The sequence below is a fragment of the Hoplias malabaricus genome, chromosome 7 (assembly GCF_029633855.1).
Source record: "Hoplias malabaricus isolate fHopMal1 chromosome 7, fHopMal1.hap1, whole genome shotgun sequence".
NCBI lineage: Eukaryota > Metazoa > Chordata > Actinopteri > Characiformes > Erythrinidae > Hoplias > Hoplias malabaricus.
Window position 1 is genome coordinate 24,554,213 of NC_089806.1, and position 18,032 is coordinate 24,572,244.

Here is an 18,032-nt window from a genome sequence, read left to right on the forward strand (position 1 = left end):
CCCAAAACAGTGCTGGAATTTTGGTGTCAGGACAATCGTTGGGTAAGGGCAGCACTGATGTAGTAGCCCTTAATGGAAAGAAATACTGAAATGCCTAGCTTAGTATTATATGAATATAGGTTCATTTTTTACCTGTGAAGCAGTAGCCTCCACTTTTGGCTCCTCGGTGGCCAAAGAAGTTTCAGGTTCAGCACCGTACTTGGCAAGCTTTGCGCGCCGCATGATTCTGCTGTCAGTCTAAATGAATATAGGCATAGTAATATTAAAACAATAACAGAAAATGACCACAAAACTGACTATTAAAATCTAAAACAAGGATCAACAATAATTTATTCAAAGTGATTTACGCCAAGGTGTAAAATTAGGACACAACACACACCCCGTTTCTGGTACAGTCCAATGTCAGGACATTTGAGGCTTCCCTCAGGTCAAAACATTTTACCCCAGAAAAGCCTTGGAGCATCATTATTAGGACAGTTATTTAATATTATTATTAAACTTAGTTTATAAATAGCTGTCCAAATAGAGTGTATGGATAATCCATTTCTACCTGTGCTGCCATGATTTCTGCTCTCCGCTCATGAGAAATCAGCGAAAGATCCGGACCTTCAGGTGATTTGTTAATGTTTTTGTCCTGCAAGGTGTGAGACAAAGACCAGTCAGACATTTCATGCTGCTTACTTTCATTGCTCATGGGAAAAAAACAAAATGACAACAATAAGGACTAAGAGAAGCAACAGCTTTCATTTTGGCAATATCGTTCACGTCATGATGCAAAATTAGGACCCGACACACACCCTTTGTCTGGTACGATGCAAATTCAGGACAATTTAGATATTAAAAGGGGACGTCTACGATTGTGGGGAAATGCTGTTCTCTCTGGTTTGTTTACACTCAGAAGCTGTGCGTCTTTTAAGGTGGAACAGTGTGTTTGGGGAAAAATAACTGATAGTACGCAGCTGAAGTTTGACTTGTCTGTAAGCTTGCTTTCACTATTTGAATTACCACAGAAACCCATATGTAACTCGAGCTGTAGAGTTTGTAATAATGTCGGTATGTGTTTTATTTCATGCAGTTTGCCATCTCCTGAATTTGGACAGTCCACCTTAAGAAATCCAAAACAGTAAAAATAAGTCAGTGTTACCCACCTATGGAACAGACAGAGCATCATCCTCATCTCGAATTGTACTTTTCATAGAGATTGTATAGAGATTTCTCGTGTAAAATAACTCTAGATGCCGTTTCTCTGCTGCGAGCAGAGAGAGAGAATCCTAACAGTGGACAGAGACATTTTTTCTTTTTTTAAAAACAGGCTTCAGAAATGCATTAGATCAGTTCTGAGCACGCAAAACTACTGGAAAGCAGCAAATGATGAGGAAACATCCTCAGAGTTGTATATTAATAAAGGTGTGTTTCGATTAAAACCGTGAACGCCCCCTTTAACTACACCAAGATATTTTAGCCCAAAACAGTGCTGGAATTTTGGTGTCAGGACAATCGTTGGGTAAGGGCAGCACTGATGTAGTAGCCCTTAATGGAAAGAAATACTGAAATGCCTAGCTTACTATTATATGAAAATAGGTTCATTTTTTACCTGTGCAGCAGTAGCCTCCACTTTTGGCTCCTCGGTGGCCAAAGAAGTTTCAGGTTCAGCGCCGTACTTGGCAAGCTTTGCGCTCCGTATGATTCTGCTGTCAGTCTAAATGAATATAGGCATAGTAATATTAAAACAATAACAGAAAATGACCACAAAACTGACCATTAAAATCTAAAACAAGGATCAACAATAATTTATTCAAAGTGATTTACGCCAAGGTGTAAAATTAGGACACGACACACACCCCGTTTCTGGTACAGTCCAATGTCAGGACATTTGAGGCTTCCCTCAGGTCAAAACATTTTACCCCAGAAAAGTCTTGGAGCATCATTATTAGGACAGTTATTTAATATTATTATTAAACTTAGTTTATAAATAGCTGTCCAAATAGAGTGTATGGATAATCCATTTCTACCTGTGCTGCCATGATTTCTGCTCTCCGCTCATGAGAAATCAGCGAAAGATCCGGACCTTCAGGTGATTTGTTAATGTTTTTGTCCTGCAAGGTGTGAGACAAAGACCAGTCAGACATTTCATGCTGCTTACTTTCATTGCTCATGGGAAAAAAACAAAATGACAACAATAAGGACTAAGAGAAGCAACATGAACATCGCTTACACCCAAATATAAAATAAGGACTGGACATACGGATATTGCTTAATATATAACACATGAATTCCAAACTTGGTAATATTTTATCAAAACTAATTTTTTGCTTCGTGTCAATATGCTTCAACATGCTTAACTGTGCCCCAGTGGTGAGTATTTTATGCTCATCAGGTCATGAAGGGTTTTGGTAATCTTTAAAATTGACAATGTAAACACGACAGACATGCAAGAGAACACAGACATTGTCTTAATCAGTGTTCAAGTGTTAAAGTCTAGAATGTTTAAGTCTGTCTGAAGATGTGTTTATAATTACTTATTTTTTATTTTTATTTTGTAAATATAAAAAAAAAAATTAGAATTGGCTGCTTTCAAGACAGGCGCAGAGACAAATTTTTAAAGGGACAATATGTATAGACACTCGAGATATATTTTAATCTTAAAGCATTTCATAACAAGCAGGTGAGCTGGTAACAAGAGTAGATCTATATTGGGTAAAAAGCTTCCATTGTTTTTAAGCAAAGATAGGTTGGTTCTCACCACTTTGTATTTTGAATTATTGTAAAAATATATAGTGTTCTATGCAGTACATTTCAAAATATACTGTACCTAATATAAAATCCAAATAAATCATGTTTTCTGTGCCACTGAAACAATGGACCATCCAAATTTTATCAGTGACGGGCAAAACCCTACACCTCTCCTAGGGCATCAGTGACCACTACATGGACGGCTTGCATATGTGAGTAGCTTCTATTGATGTGGATGTGAACATTACTATTTTTAGAGAAAAATGATGATGTCTTTCCCCAGGAAATCTATGGTTATTTCAGCAGGATGATGCCATGCCTCATTTGGTATGTGCTCCAACAGCATGAGCTTAACCTGCCTGTGTTCTAGATCTGTCTCCTATGATAATCACGATGGTAAACTTGGTTCTGTCCCCTGTGTGTTGCAGACATCAAATTTCCATTTCCAATTTTTTTATATTTAACAAATAGTTTAGTTGAAATAATACTACATAAAGTAAACAAAAATATTTAATGAATATCTTTTCCCTGTCCTTTAAATCTAATTAACAAGTTACAGATTTTGTTTTGTTGCATTTTTATAAAGTGTTCCATATTTTCATATAAAATATCATATAAACTCACCAGTGAACGCCAAGGCCAGGGGCTGTCTCCATAACTGTACGTTATTTCCTGCCCTGGGTCTATGTCCTTCATAGCAAATAAGCACAAATGTGGCTTGCCTTTAACCAGTATTTTTTTTATTTTACAATTTGCATTTTTGTGATCATCGTTTACTAATCGTCCTAAAGTCCCATCTTCTTTGGCAGCATCTATGCTGAAAAAGGAAATTCAGATATATTTAATTACAACACCAACTGCTAAAATTACAACTACTTAAGTATGACTCTTAAATAAATGTCAGTATGTCATTTATTCATGTAATTTAATTTTATCTGTTAGAAATTAACTCAGCTAGGATTTCCTAAAAGAAGGAAAGCTAGAATATCCTACATAACAGGCAGCCACTTACCACCAGCTACTCCCATTCCATTTAAAGTCAAACAAAAACCCATTTTGTTTTTCTGTATATTTTTTTTGTCTCTCTGAACTCTCTTTTTGAGAAATAAGTTGTCCTTGGTATTCAAGGACAAAGCTTCCTCTTTCTATCTTCACCAGAGCAAATACTCCCCTTCCTAAAATAAAGCAAAGGGGAAAATGTAAATGGAATTAATTTTTAAGAACTTCTAATTAAATGTCAAACTTTAAGAACTTAAGCAGAAATGATTAAATTGGAAAGACACCAAGCATACAAGACCTACCCACTGTTTGGTTAAATATAATGGCTTACAACGTCATGTGAAAAACAATGTACACTTTCTTTGAATTCTATCTGGGCGTCAAAAAATCCATTTTTTTTTATATTGCTTGGTGTAGTATTAGTCTTAATTTAATTGGCATAGGAACCACAGGGATGTGGGACATGTCCCATGCAAAATTGTAAAAGCCTGCATTTGTACGCCACATTAAATATACCACGGAAAGATAAAATATGCTTCTTTCCTTTTGAAAGTGTGCCACTATGGAGGCATATTTGGTGCAAAACCCCTGAGCACCAGTGACAGTGAAACATGTACTGGAGAAAATAGTCACATGTGTATTATTATAATTTGAAGTCACAGAGAAAATCTCCTCAGGAGTTGCAAACTCCTCTCCCACAAATACAATCACAAACTCTTAATTGCAGGTGCACAAATCTAATTCTACATACAATTCTACTAAGACAGAGCCAATTACTGCATGTGAAATTTAACCTTTAAACTTTTTTTCTTGTAACAGTAACACAATTTTAGAATCAAAACATTTTAAAGCTACAAGAAATGTCCTTCCCCCACCCCACAGACGTGCCCCTGAGGTTTAATATTTATAACTGTAATTATTGTAAATGTAGTATGTAATGTAAATATTCAGGCATACCTTTACATGAGTTGATAAATCTTTCTTCAAACCAAGGCTTGTCCTCGCAGGAAAGAATATGTTCTGTAGCATCTGCCACAGGATTTCGCCTCGTTCTTCTGCTTAACATTTTCCTTAATACTGTTTTTAAATCATAAAATTTATGAACTGAAAAAGAGTAAATATGGATTTGAATACTAAACATTTTAAGGCAACAACATGCCTTTATTTCAGTTTTCTAACTAAGTCTGGAATTATTTGTAACAAAAAATAACCACAGCAAGGGTCTGACACCTATAATTGTACTGTACTCTCAGTGTGCTCACTGTACTTTACACAAACTGTACACTGCGTACTTAATACATACAATAAACACATAGTTTGTATAATAAACTAAACATGCTGCAGAGTTGGGGTTAAGAAACAGAGAAAACATGGCTGTAAATGGCTAAATATATTAAAGACTAGACTAGATGTAGATGTAGATGTGAAATTTGACCAAAAGCGGTTGTCCTGTTCACCATTTATTAATAACTCTGTGGCCGAGCCCTGCCCCCCTCACCCAACTCTCTCTGTAACTGTGATTAAACTTTTCCACTCTGCTGCACGCGCCCATCCCCCACTCTGTCCGTGCTGCACGCGCCCCAACTCTGCTCTCGCAGCTGCACGCGCCCATCCCCCACTCTGCAGTCCACGGCGTCTCTCTCCTAAATAAACTTTCTCTCGGAGCTGCACCTTTCCTTCACGCGTTGCACGTCGACTTAACAAACTTCTACTCCCCAAGCGTAAAACCTGTGCACTCTAAAGCACTCTAAAATGTCTAGGTGTGTGCCTGGTTAAACAAACAAGTCCAACAAACGTGTATATTAATTAATTAAATAAATAAATAAATAGTTTAACCACAGAACCACTTCAAATGCATTAAATAAATCAGAAAAAAACTACATTTTAAATTGTAAATTTATTATACATAACTTTAAAATGATGCAATAAAGATGCATTAACTTACCATTTAAAAGCTTGTCTCGTGTCCACCGCTCAGTTTCCCGGGAAAAATGGGACCTGTTTTTTTGCCGCGAAGCTCTCGAACCAATAAGTGCGATTCCACTAACCAATCAGAGAGCCAATTAAGCTCTGATTTATAACTCATATCCCCAGGAACCATGAGTTTAAGATCACTGGAAGCCATTTTATGCTGACGTCACTTCCAAAGTGTGCGTGGCTTTTGCTGCAGTTCCTCAAGTGGCCACTGCGAGCGCGCACCCTTTTGAGCCAAATCTAGACACCCTTACCTCACTTTGACCCTCATGAGAGTTAAAAATTAGGACTTTCCTGAAATTCACAGCACATGTCTTTTAGAGCATTCTGAACATGGTGGCAGGGTCAGAAAAGTTAGGACATGGGTTTTGGTCCTGACATTACCATGTGTCCTGACAACGTTGGTGTGTATTCTGACAAGTGTACTGACAATACACAAAAACAAACACACACACACACACACAAACACACACACACACACACACACACTCATTCACCCATACACTCCGGAGCTGTGCCACTTCTCATTTTTAATTAGATGTTTATGGAGAAATAATGACATGGAGAGAGATTCAGTGATCAGGAATGTTTGTATTTGTTTGTTTGGCTGTCCACTGAGGATTCTGTTAGACTTTGCACCACATAAAATACACACTGTTTCTCAGGAAGTTTGCAGACACTTTGCCTTCTTCTCACTCTTACTTTTGCAATTAAAGCATATATGAAAATGCCTGCTTTTGGGTTATGTAACATACTATCTACATTCATTTTTGCTTACTTTCTAAACTTTGGTTAAAACTTACATACTGGCTGGGTTAAGGGTGGTATATATAGCTGTAAGACAAGGGTTTTTAAAAGTGCATGATTTTACATCATATCTATGGTCAGAAATATTTGTGTGATAGTATATCATTTACTCACTAACTCATTTCCTCATTAACTCACTCTTATTCACCCAGCGTCTCTCAGTTCACTTACCTCACTCACTGTCACACACATAAGGTCTGTCCCAAAACCTAGTGAGCTGCTTAGGTAGGCCCTGACTACGTAGACAGCTGTTTAGACAAATGTCTAACCGTCGTTTGTCCTCATGAGGCAACTTTTTGGGACGCTCTTGTTACAGAGCGATTGTGTCACAGCATGTTCCTGCCCACTGCATGCAACCGGTGGAATCTACTCTTCCTGTTTTATTGCCATTTTAATTATTTTTGCTCTGGGAGAAGAGCGAAATGGACGAGCTTCTTGCGTTGCATCCTAGGATTGCCTTCGTGGCTGAGGAAAGGTTCAATGCTGCCTTAAAATTTGGCCAGATTAAGATATTTTAGTAGGCAGCATAATGACGTGTCTAAGAATTGGGCCTACGTGTCGGGAGCACGCACACTATGATGTAAAATACTCCCAGTTTTGGGACAGACATTTCTCCCTATAGTGAGCTGCCTATAGGTACTGACCAGTGGCGATTGCTCTAAGACTGCAAGGGAAGCTCAGCTTCCCCTAAAATGTCAAAAAATAAGTGATCAAATATATACTGTTGTGTGTACATGTCATTGAATAAATATGCACTACAACACGCTCAACTTTTGTTCAGAATCAGCTTCTTATCACTGGTAAAGATGTGGCTTTCCTCTCAATCATTCCCGCAGTTTAGCGGTGTTGTAAACAGTGAGGACGCTGAGCGTCCACAGAGTTCAATAGCGAAGCAGCGAAGTACAGCGAAACGAGACAAGCCTTTGGATAAATCCTGGGCTTTGTCCCACCCATCGGATGCTCAGCGTCTCTGGGGGTCTATGGGGAAGTGGGCTGGCCTCGGCTGGCCCGGACGCTCAGCTCCTGCATGATGATTGGATGATCTGTCTGAGGCTGAATCTCTTTTTGATTGACAGCGAAATGAGCGAATCAGCGATCCTTTGGTGTAAAGATCCGTGAGAGCACAGGCAGACACACTTTACATGGGCCAAGGCCGTTTAAGCAGCCTAGCTCTGCTGGCCATTGAGAGAACACTAGTCAAGTCCCTGGAAAAGACGCCTTGTTGGTACGACAGAGTCAAAAACATTTTCTTAAAAAGGAACGAAGGGGAGAATTTACATATAAATAAACCAACACACTTTATGATGTAGGCCGAAATTGAGCTTGCCCTCCTTGAAAGACCAGCATCCGCCACTGGTACTGACTATGCTAGTCCAGTGGTTCTCAAACTTTTTAGACCAAGTACTACCTATTATCATATCAAAGCCTCCAAGTAATGCCTATCAATCCTATGTCTTGCTTGAATATTTGTAATTTGCATGCCTTACACAAAGTTGTAAAATCCATCCATCCATTATCTGTAACCGCTTATCCAATTTAGGGTCGCGGGGGGTCCAGAGCCCACCTGGAATCATCGGGCGCAAGGTGGGAATACACCCTGGAGGGGACGCCAGTCCTTCACAGGGCAACACAGACACACACACATTCACTCACACCTACGGACACTTTCGAGTCGCCGATCCACCTGCAACGTGTGTTTTTGGACTGTGGGAGGAAACCGGAGTACCCGGAGGAAACCTTGTACTAAAATAATAACTAAAAATTATAGAGTGAATATAAACAATTAGGCTTAAACTCATTTTTAAACACAATTATACATTTATGAGAACATATAGAATTTTGGGGAAATAAACATCTTGAAAGAAATACAAACGTGAAGAGAGATTAATTTAATATCACTTTAATAGACTATAGATGAAAACAGCGCAGCACTTGGAGCAGGTCATAAAGGCTCTCAGCACTTGTATCAGTAGGTGAAGGAGGTGTGGTGCTGTTAAACAGTGTTATACGACTCTAATGATGCGAAGACTGTTGTTTTCCTTCAGTTAAGTGCTCTCTCTATTTATCCCTCTAGATTTAGTCCTTCTGGCTTTAGGAGTATTTTGCTTATTTCCATAGTTCTATTACTATTACATTTCCTAAAGAACCCATATAGTAACCTAATATTTAAGGAGTGTACAATAGTGTACCAAGGCTTCTTAAAATGGTACATCCACGCCAAGGATGGTTTAGGAAGCTTTGAAGCCTGTACCTCTGGGCTAGACCTGTGAAATTTCAGCTTGAACTTGAACAAAGAGCTAGGACATTTCGGTCAGTGCGGTTGCTATAGCAGGTGGCAGATTTTCTGGTCACACTTTCACGCTGAGAGCCTCCAGTGCCACCTCTTTCCTAAGGTGCTGCTTTGAAGTCACAGACGTGTTCATGGTCTCGTTCACGGAATCAGTCCGAGATGAGTCGAGCTTTGTGACCTACCACGGTTTCCTGCGGGCAGTGTCCGAAAGCATAGATGGTGGACATAAAAGAAAGCACAATGCTTCTGCATCCTGTGGCATACAAATGATGCTCAAATGCTACAGAACAAAGAGCTTGCCAAATAATCTCACTGTCACACTTTGTCCACTTACAACAAATGTGGATTGGCCAAGACTCATTGGGTTTACAAGAGAACAGATGGAAATCAGATTTCAAAGTAATTGATGCACTTTTTTAGCGGTTTATAGCATTGTGAGTAAAAACACTGCCCACAGGGCAGCATGGTGTTCAATTACCTACTCAGGCAACAGCAGAACAACAGGGGTGGAGTCTAGTGTATCCCCTAGATCTTTTGGCTATTCACTGGACACTGTTATTACAAAATGTTCTGTAGCATCTACAGAGATGAAGATTGTAACAGCACACAATGTACAACATATTCCTGCACGATTCACACCACTCAAACACCGCCACTCTGAGTTTCAGCACAATTTTAAGAGGTTCTGGAGCTACAGTTGAGCACACATTACACCTACACAACAAAAGAGAGAAGAGAAAGAGAGATAGTTATGTCACACAGGGGCGGCATGGTGGCGCAGCAGGTAGTGTTGCAGTCACACAGCTCCAGGGACCTGGAGGTTGTAGGTTCAAGTCTCGCTCCAGGTGACTGTCTGTGAGGAGTTTGATGTGTTCTCCCCATGTCCACGTGGGTTTCCTCCCACCATCCAAAACACACAGTAGGTGTGACTCAAGAGTGTCAATAGGTGTGAGTGTGTGAAGGACTGGTGCCCCCTCCAGGGTGTTCCTTGTGCCCAATGAGTCCAGGTAGGCTCCAGACCCACCGCGACCCTGAACTGGATAAGCGGTTACAGATAATGAATGATAATGAATGAAAGATGTGTTGAGTAGGGCATCCTGACTTTAGAGATAAAGAAACCATACATCTGGGTGAAACGGACCCATGCATACAGCCGAATGCCACAGAAGCCTCACAGAAATGTTTCAACATTTAGTGTAATATCTTCTCAGGGACTCGAGGCAGTTACTGCAGGGACAACTGACCCCTCTGATATCTAGGGGAGAAAACAACAACAACAACAGATAAGTAGCAGGTCCAGCAGGTTTATTTGCAGATTCAGAATGACTCATCTGTAGTCCATCTCTTTACCTCATTCATTAATGGAAAGAAAGACCACTACTGGACCTTCACTGACCAACTATTATTTGGTGTTGGATCATTCTGAGCACAGCAGTATATGATGCTGTTAATACAGGTTCTCTTGGTTTACTTGAGGTTTCTAAACACTGTTTCCACTTTCAGCCCACCTTATTAAACACACCCACCCTGCTGGTACAGATTGTATAGTTTGTAGGCGTAGTGAAAAACATCAGCAGATCTGCTCTATGATACAATCCATATCAGCATGACACACACTGCCATGACCTCTACCATGCTGATATATCATTGCTGTGCTCATCAACTACCCAATTAATATTAGGGGTCAAAGGTGGTCCTATGGCTTGTAGTCAATATAAATACATCCAACGTATCTGTAGACAGACCTTACTAGATGTTCAAAATGTACAGTATGCTACACATGACCCTGTGGTCACCATACCTAATGCCACATGTGGGTAATAGGCGCATAAATCCCCCAGCATTGGGCTGTGGAAGTGTGGGACTGCATTCCACAGAGTGATGGGACTCCATCCAATAACTTGGTATGAGTTGGATTGGGGCTTGTGAACCAGAACTAATGTTGACTGCAGTCAAATCCTCAGAGCAAAGTTCCAATATTTAGAGTACAAACGTCTGAAGAACATTGGATGAGCTACAAATAACTGAGAAAATATCAGAGGATTGTGATTATTTCATGTGGAATTTTTGTTATTCTTTTTACACCCCCACCCCCCAATAAATCCACTGCTGTATGTGTTAGATTATGTATAACAGGCTGCCTCAAGCCTCTATAAAGCACACCAGGGTTACGGCCCACCTTTCTGAGAATCCAAACAACAAATGAGTCATATCACATCATATCATGTCATAGGTTATCACCTTTGAACTTCCAGACTCGCTATTTCCATGTAAAAGGTGGCAACACTGGCTAACTGTGGTATTATGCAGACATGTTTTATTTATTATGCAAGCTACGCTGTGTCTTTTCTCTAGGGATGGCATTAGGTCTGTATGCTTAGGGGATTGAGTAAATCCTGAAATTTGTATGGATTATGCATTAAAGATATCACGACCATTATGGTGCTATTGCTGGCATAACGCACACAGCACAATTCACTGAGAGTTCAGAAGCCTGGCCTATTGTGCAATAACTAGAAAACAATCCTAACTGCGCTGTGTTTGTTTGTAGAGCGCCATGCACTGAAAAATGAACTTAAAGTGAACCTCACGCATGTTGTGTAATCTGTTTGTGTCTGGACACTGTGCTCACCATGTGTTCAGCTAAAAGCCGATCCTGTGGTGTATAGTATGTGCTGTTATGGAAGTCGTTAAAAATTGCATGAATGACGTGTGAGTCAAACAGCCTTCTCTGACCCTCCATGCCCAGCCATGAGTCAGCAACTCTTCAGGCCTAAGCTGTATTTCTCATTCCAGAAGAGTGAGTGCAGGCAGGCGGAATTCGTAATGTGCGCAGAAAGGTGTGGTAGGCCAAATTATGTAACTTCTCTTAGCTGGGGCTGGCTAATAGTATATGGCAGCTTGTCGATTGGGTCGATGTAGATGGCTAAATCTGAGGGCTGTGTGTGTGTGCATGCAAAAAAAAAACTGCATCTGTAATTAATGCATACAGCTCAGACTGAAACGTAAGGACACAACAATGACACAGGAAGAGATGTGGGCCACACACACAGCAGATGGGGTCTGCTGCATGTTATGGGTGCTCAGGGCTTTTTGGCTACAACCTCTAAAGAATGTGAAAAATAAATATATAAATAAGCTAACTAATTGGTTTTAGTAAATCCAGATGTGAACATGTTTTAAGGTGGAGTCATTCTTGTCACATTATTTTATTTATTTTTTTCCCCCCCAAAATCTGCAGCAATACTATTCATTCTTTAGAACAGATTCAAAACCATGGCAATTTCTACAGTTTAAAGTATTTTTTCTTCTAAATATTTGAGGCAAGCAGAAAAGTTTTTGGCACATTTTTCCTAATATTTGGCTGATACTGAACGTTAAATATTTAAAGTGGACATATTATACCTTTTTTAAAACAAGTTAGAATATGTCTTTGGGCTATACAAAACATGTTTATGACGTTTTTGCACAAAATCACTCTCACATAGAGATATCACCAGCTCTATTCTTGCCAGTTTCTGTCCCTTTCAGAATGAGCCACTTAAGGGCTCTGTCACTTTTATGTAAATAAGCTGTTGCTGGCCACTCCTCACCCATCCCATGTTTACGCAGGTGTGGGGTGGTGCCAGGGTGGTTCTATGCAAATTTCCTTATTGTGACATCACAATAAGGGAGCCATTTAAACGGTTAGTACAAGCATATGGTACCTGACACCAAAATCTTTCAACTGACTCACAGAAAACGGATGGATGTTGTTTTTCATGCTTGGAATGTTTATAGGAGCAGTAGAGACCCAATTGGAAATACAAAAGCATGCAAAAATTAGTTTTGCATATGTCCACTTTAAGGTGACTGCTTACAGGGTGTGGTGTTTTCCCCACTTGCTGGCATGACAGGTGGTGTCAATGTCATGCAGCTCAGGGACCCAAGAGGGCCTGCCTTTGCATGTTCCCTACCACATCCACTACCCAGCCACTGGAGTTGTACACTCCAGGCACAAGGCAAAAACACACCCTGGACCAGGCACTAGTCCTTCACAGGGCATCACATACTCACAGCTATGGACACTTTTATGCAGCCAGTCCACCTTCTTTTTTTTGGGCTATGTTTTTGGACTGTGGGAGGAGACTTGAGCACATGGAGGAAACTCATCACAAACATTGACCCCTACGGCTCTAAAGAAAAAAAATGGGAACAATTCAAATGCATGTCACGACGTACTTCACATACATGCAGCTTAACAATGAGCATTAAACATAACTTCAGTGAGAATAACACTCATGTTAGTAACACGCAGCTACAGAAACAGTACAGAAAACAACAATCACATTCAAAGAATTTACATTTCTATGAATCAGAGCTTGTAATAATGTGTGTGGGAAGCAGTGGGGGATGGGGGACGGTGTGGTGGTTGGTGTTGACAGGTTGTCAGGAGTGGATAGTAAATGAATTCGATGCTTAGGAGGCGGTGGAGTGCTTGGAGGAACACTCAGAATAAACACTGATCTGTGACGCACTTGCCTCCACACACCATAAACACACACATGCACAGAGAGAGAGAGAGACGGAAAGAGAGAGAGAGTGGTTTTGGTTTTACTCTAGAGCATGAAAAGTGCCTGGGAGGAAATTTATTATTGACCAGACATGGGGCTTTTAGGCTTTTAGCTGTCACAAATACACAATTCACTTAGACTGACACACAAACACACCCACAGAGAGAGAGAGAGAGAGAGAGAGAGAGAGAGAGAGAGAGAGAGAGAGAGAGAGAGAACAATAAAGCAAATACCTGCTGTTTTAAATATTTGCCTGAAGCTAAAATATGGAGCATTTCCCACTATCACTACTGGGGATACAACAACAAAAACAACAATAACAACAACAATAATAATAATCATAATTTTAATCATCATCATCAACAACATCATCATTATCATTAAGTAACTGGCACATTTCTGTTACAAGTGTCTGACGTCGCTCTAAATGCTCTAAATTAGGATCAAAACAGTACAGTTCTCATAGAAAACTTCATTAACATTCATTCATTCATTTATTGTCTGTAACCACTAATCAGGGGCCACGGTGGGTCCAGAGCCTACCTGGAATCACTGGGCGCAAGGTAGCAACACACAGTGGAGGAGGCCTTCATTAACATACAACCAAAAAATCTTAGTGCTACTATAAATTCACCAATGAGAAGGCAAAAGGTAACAGGTGTTCATTGTCTTAAAATTTTACTTAACTGGCAAAAACAAATATCCAATATATTCAATGAACAACTTGACAACAAGCATTTTGTATATATGAACAAATTTGTATGTATCAGAGATGTGATGTGTGCTAATGTAAGTAGATTACATAGAGTAAGACTGAAGTAGAGCAGAAAGGTAAGAAGATGACAAGTGCTCTTCACAGCAGAACCAGAAATCTAATGGGAGGACTCAGACCACATTCGAACTCCGTCCACATTCAACTCCAACCACATGGGAGGTTATGGTTAGGTTTAGCGTTAGGTCATACCTCTAACTGAGAGAAGTCTGTTTTGGTGTAATCCAGTGGAAACACCATGATCTCAGAAGATGCCTGACCATGCAGGGTCAGTAATCAATTAGGCTGTGTTCACATTAAAAATTATGATGCTTTTAAATCACAAATCAGATTTCTTAGGTGGTCCTAAACCTGATACATAGCCATATTTGATCATGAACTCCTGGTGTCTACCAGTAAACCTTGCAGAAAGAAACAATTTCCACATTTTCTCCTAATCATAAACAGCTTAAGCACAATGATTAGCTGTGCTGCTATAGTCAGACCATATGATGTTGTTGTTGAGGTCATGATGTTACAAGTAAAGTATCAAGTCTTGGCAATAGAGTCAGCTGATTCCTGATTCCTATTCTTTAAGTTCTGATTAATTCCATATGAATTTACAGTCAATAAGCCACCACACCAGTGAATACCAACAATTATGCTATCAATAATGATGGCAGGATAGCAGTAAGATTACTAAATCTGTGTTATGTGGCTGCACAAAGTGTATATGCAAAATATTGCAACTACAATATCAGTCTTGTGAACTCTTTCACAAATTCAGAGTGGGAAGCCCTTTTTTACTTTTTTTATAGTGTCGAGACAAGTCAAAGTTTCTGGCTCTTGATGCACATGAATTATTCAAGCAGTGTCATAGTTTACATTCAACATGTAAGTCATTTCAGAGCACAAGTCCATTCACACTAAAGAAGGATGTGAGTCACTCAAACATGATGTGAATCATTTGAAATCCCTCAAAACAGTTGTAACGGATGTTTATAAAGCTTATAATGTGAGCCTTGAGATTCCCCTGCTCTAACACATCCACCTCAGCACCAGCCGGGCTAAATTATCTAATTATTTGGATGATGTTTACTAGCTGAGCAAATAACAAAATATGCAAGAGAGCCTTCAGAAACAATGACAGTAACCACTCTAAATGTATACTATAGCTAAAGCAACAAAATCCATTTTTGTAAATGTGTGCTTTTCATATAGACTTAGAACCTGATGCTTTAATGTGAACCTCTTTTCTTACTATAACACATTAGTGCAAATTCATAGTTTGTGTTAATGGAGAGACATTTCTACTGGTCAAATGAAAAAAAGGAAAGAAAAACATGAATACACAAAACATGAAGGCAAACAAAATTGCTCTGTGGTAAAGTTACGTAAAAGAGGTTCAAAGCCATAGGAACAAAACCTGATATTTTTGCACATAATTATAATGGCCTGTTAGCATGCAACCTTGTTTAGCCGTAAAGAACATTATGAAATCTGGTCCAGATTGTTTGCTTTAATGTTTAATGAGCTCCAGAAGTGGATTGTAATATTAATATTTGGGAAAAGGAGAAAATGGCATGGTGGGATTTAGTAATATCAGGGCATTACCCTTAAGAGAACCTGCTAGTTCATTTCACTAAAGCAAGAACACACACACACACACCTTTATTGTTTTCTATAATTAACTTCATTTTTGGGCAATGTTATGATGTCAGGGGGACTAAACCATCACCAGGACAGTTGTTTACTCAAAACCCTCAAAAGACTTGTAACACATTCTGAAGTCTATAGAGCAGCATTTCTTTTTAGACCAAATACCATCCATTATCAAACCAAAACCTCCAAGTACCACCTATGAGACTTACCACAGCAACATGTTTTAGGGCTGTAATGATGTGAAGAATGGCCACGTTTTCCTTCAGCAGAGTGTTTTCTACTATTTTGTCTTTACGTGTATAGAATTCTCGCTTAGTTTTTCTCTATTTTTGCCTCTGGATTTAGTCTTTCTTGGCTTTGGAGTATTTCTCAGGCTTGGTCTCTATGGAGCTAGGGTCAGAAGTTTTGTTCATTTGGAAAAAAAAATCTGAAACTGAAAGTGAAACTGAAACTTTGAAAAATACAACAATGTATTTACAATTAAAATAAGCGTAGGATGATTTTTTTTCCAGCTTAAATAGAATTTTGATTAAATTATTCAATTGTTTTGAATATTTAAATTAAATTTGGACATAATCAACTACAGTGTATGCATAGCAAGTTGTATTTATATATAAAACTAATTAACATTAGGACATAATAATGAAAACTGTAAAACATGTGATTTACAGATAATAACTTTAGTTTTTTTCAGTTTTTCAGTTATGAATACATTTTTTAATAAGTAGTACATTTTTTGAGGTCATCTGGTGTACCACCACTAGTGGTACGCATACCACCGTTTGAGAACCACTGCTATAGAGGATATGCATTTATATTAATTTCTGGCAGGAACATGCCCCCTGAGTTGGACTGAGTGGCAAAAGATGGCTTTTAATGGTTCTCAAGGCAAGGGAGTCTAAATAGAAACATGTACATGTCCCGCCAGCTGTGACATCAGGTGCATTCCCTCAATATGAGTGAGAGTGTAGGCCATTCTGCTCTCTTGTAGAGACTGGAGTCCATGGGGAGCTGGGATCAGAGAAACAGTTAAATAATGCTGTAAAAATTAATTAAATAAACTAGCTGTAAAAAAAACTATAATGAATTGTAAGAGAAAAGAAAGGTGTTTGAGAATATTGAGCATGTGTACATCCTTGTATACTAAACTACCACTGATATATGGTGGTTGTGGGGGCTCTGTGTAGCTTTGGGACTGAACATGATTTTGATAAACTTTTTTCGTCATTTTAATCATGTTACAAGCTTTGCATTTTTAAAACTTTCATGATGTAAATACTGTATTTTCTCCTGTGTGAGCACTAAAATCAACCAAATTCAACACACTGGAACTCACCTAGAAGCCTTTGTGAAGTCCACTTTAGCAAACCCAAGATCTCTTTTAGAGCACACCATCACACCACTTCAACCCAGATCGCAAATTTAAACATTTTCTCCAGCGACCCCATGCCTATATTCCCAGGGGCCGCTGGTAATAATAGGCTAGTTTGACTAAGCCCTTCCTCTCTTTCAAAAACAAGGAAGGTATCTACATAAGGTTTCATGACTGGCATCCACATAATTCTTGCAGTAATACATATCTAGAGGCCAATTACTCTGGACCAGTAGTGATACCAATAGTGTTAGACTGAATTTAGCCCAGGCTGTAGATTCAGACAGATGACCTGATCCTGGGTCAGACACGCTGCAGCGTATTACACACAGGGAAACACCCTCTAGATTGATTCCCCAAGTGGGCTACATTTTTAGTCTCATTAGGTGAAGCTATGTTAAGCATTTTAGTGCCTTAGTAAAATCTGCTATAAAAACATTTTAGCAGCTGTAAATGAACAGTTTGCTGCTGAAATACAGGGTGAGTCAAAAGTCACAGGCCACAGTTTGTTTTCCAGAAACGAATGGGTGAGGGAGCCTATCTTTTAGGCTATGTTGAAAGCCACCATATTGGCTCAAGTTTTCTTTGAACCACATGGGATATTACAAATTTGACTGTGACAATTGATTTCTGAAACAATTCTGGTCTTTTTTGATATTCTACATGACCACCTTCCCATTTTTAGAAACTTGCCAGACATAGCCTAAAAATACGGTCCCTCACCCATTGCTGGGGTATTCAGAAATGTCATTTACACTTTCATTTCAGAAATAAAAGGGGGTGGGGGGGCCTGTGACATTGGTCTCACCCTGTACTATTGGATGCATTTTTAAAATGTATAATATAAACCTCTCTTGTAGTGAAGAATCACCAGGAAGTTCTTAGCAAGTT

General features: G+C 39.3%; 1 long non-coding RNA gene across 2 annotated transcripts; it reads right to left on the bottom strand.

Annotated features, from left to right (window-relative positions):
• Window positions 1-2,012: 2,012 nt before the first annotated feature.
• Window positions 2,013-6,000, bottom strand: LOC136702577 (uncharacterized). Of its 2 annotated transcripts, XR_010803932.1 has the most exons (5): window positions 5,678-6,000; window positions 4,690-4,836; window positions 3,746-3,908; window positions 3,358-3,550; window positions 2,013-2,096 (listed from the first exon to the last, which is right to left on the bottom strand). It is a non-coding gene; the product is annotated as an uncharacterized lncRNA (long non-coding RNA). The 2 variants fall into 2 exon arrangements; XR_010803931.1 differs by having other exon boundaries at window positions 4,690-6,000.
• Window positions 6,001-18,032: the final 12,032 nt, after the last annotated feature.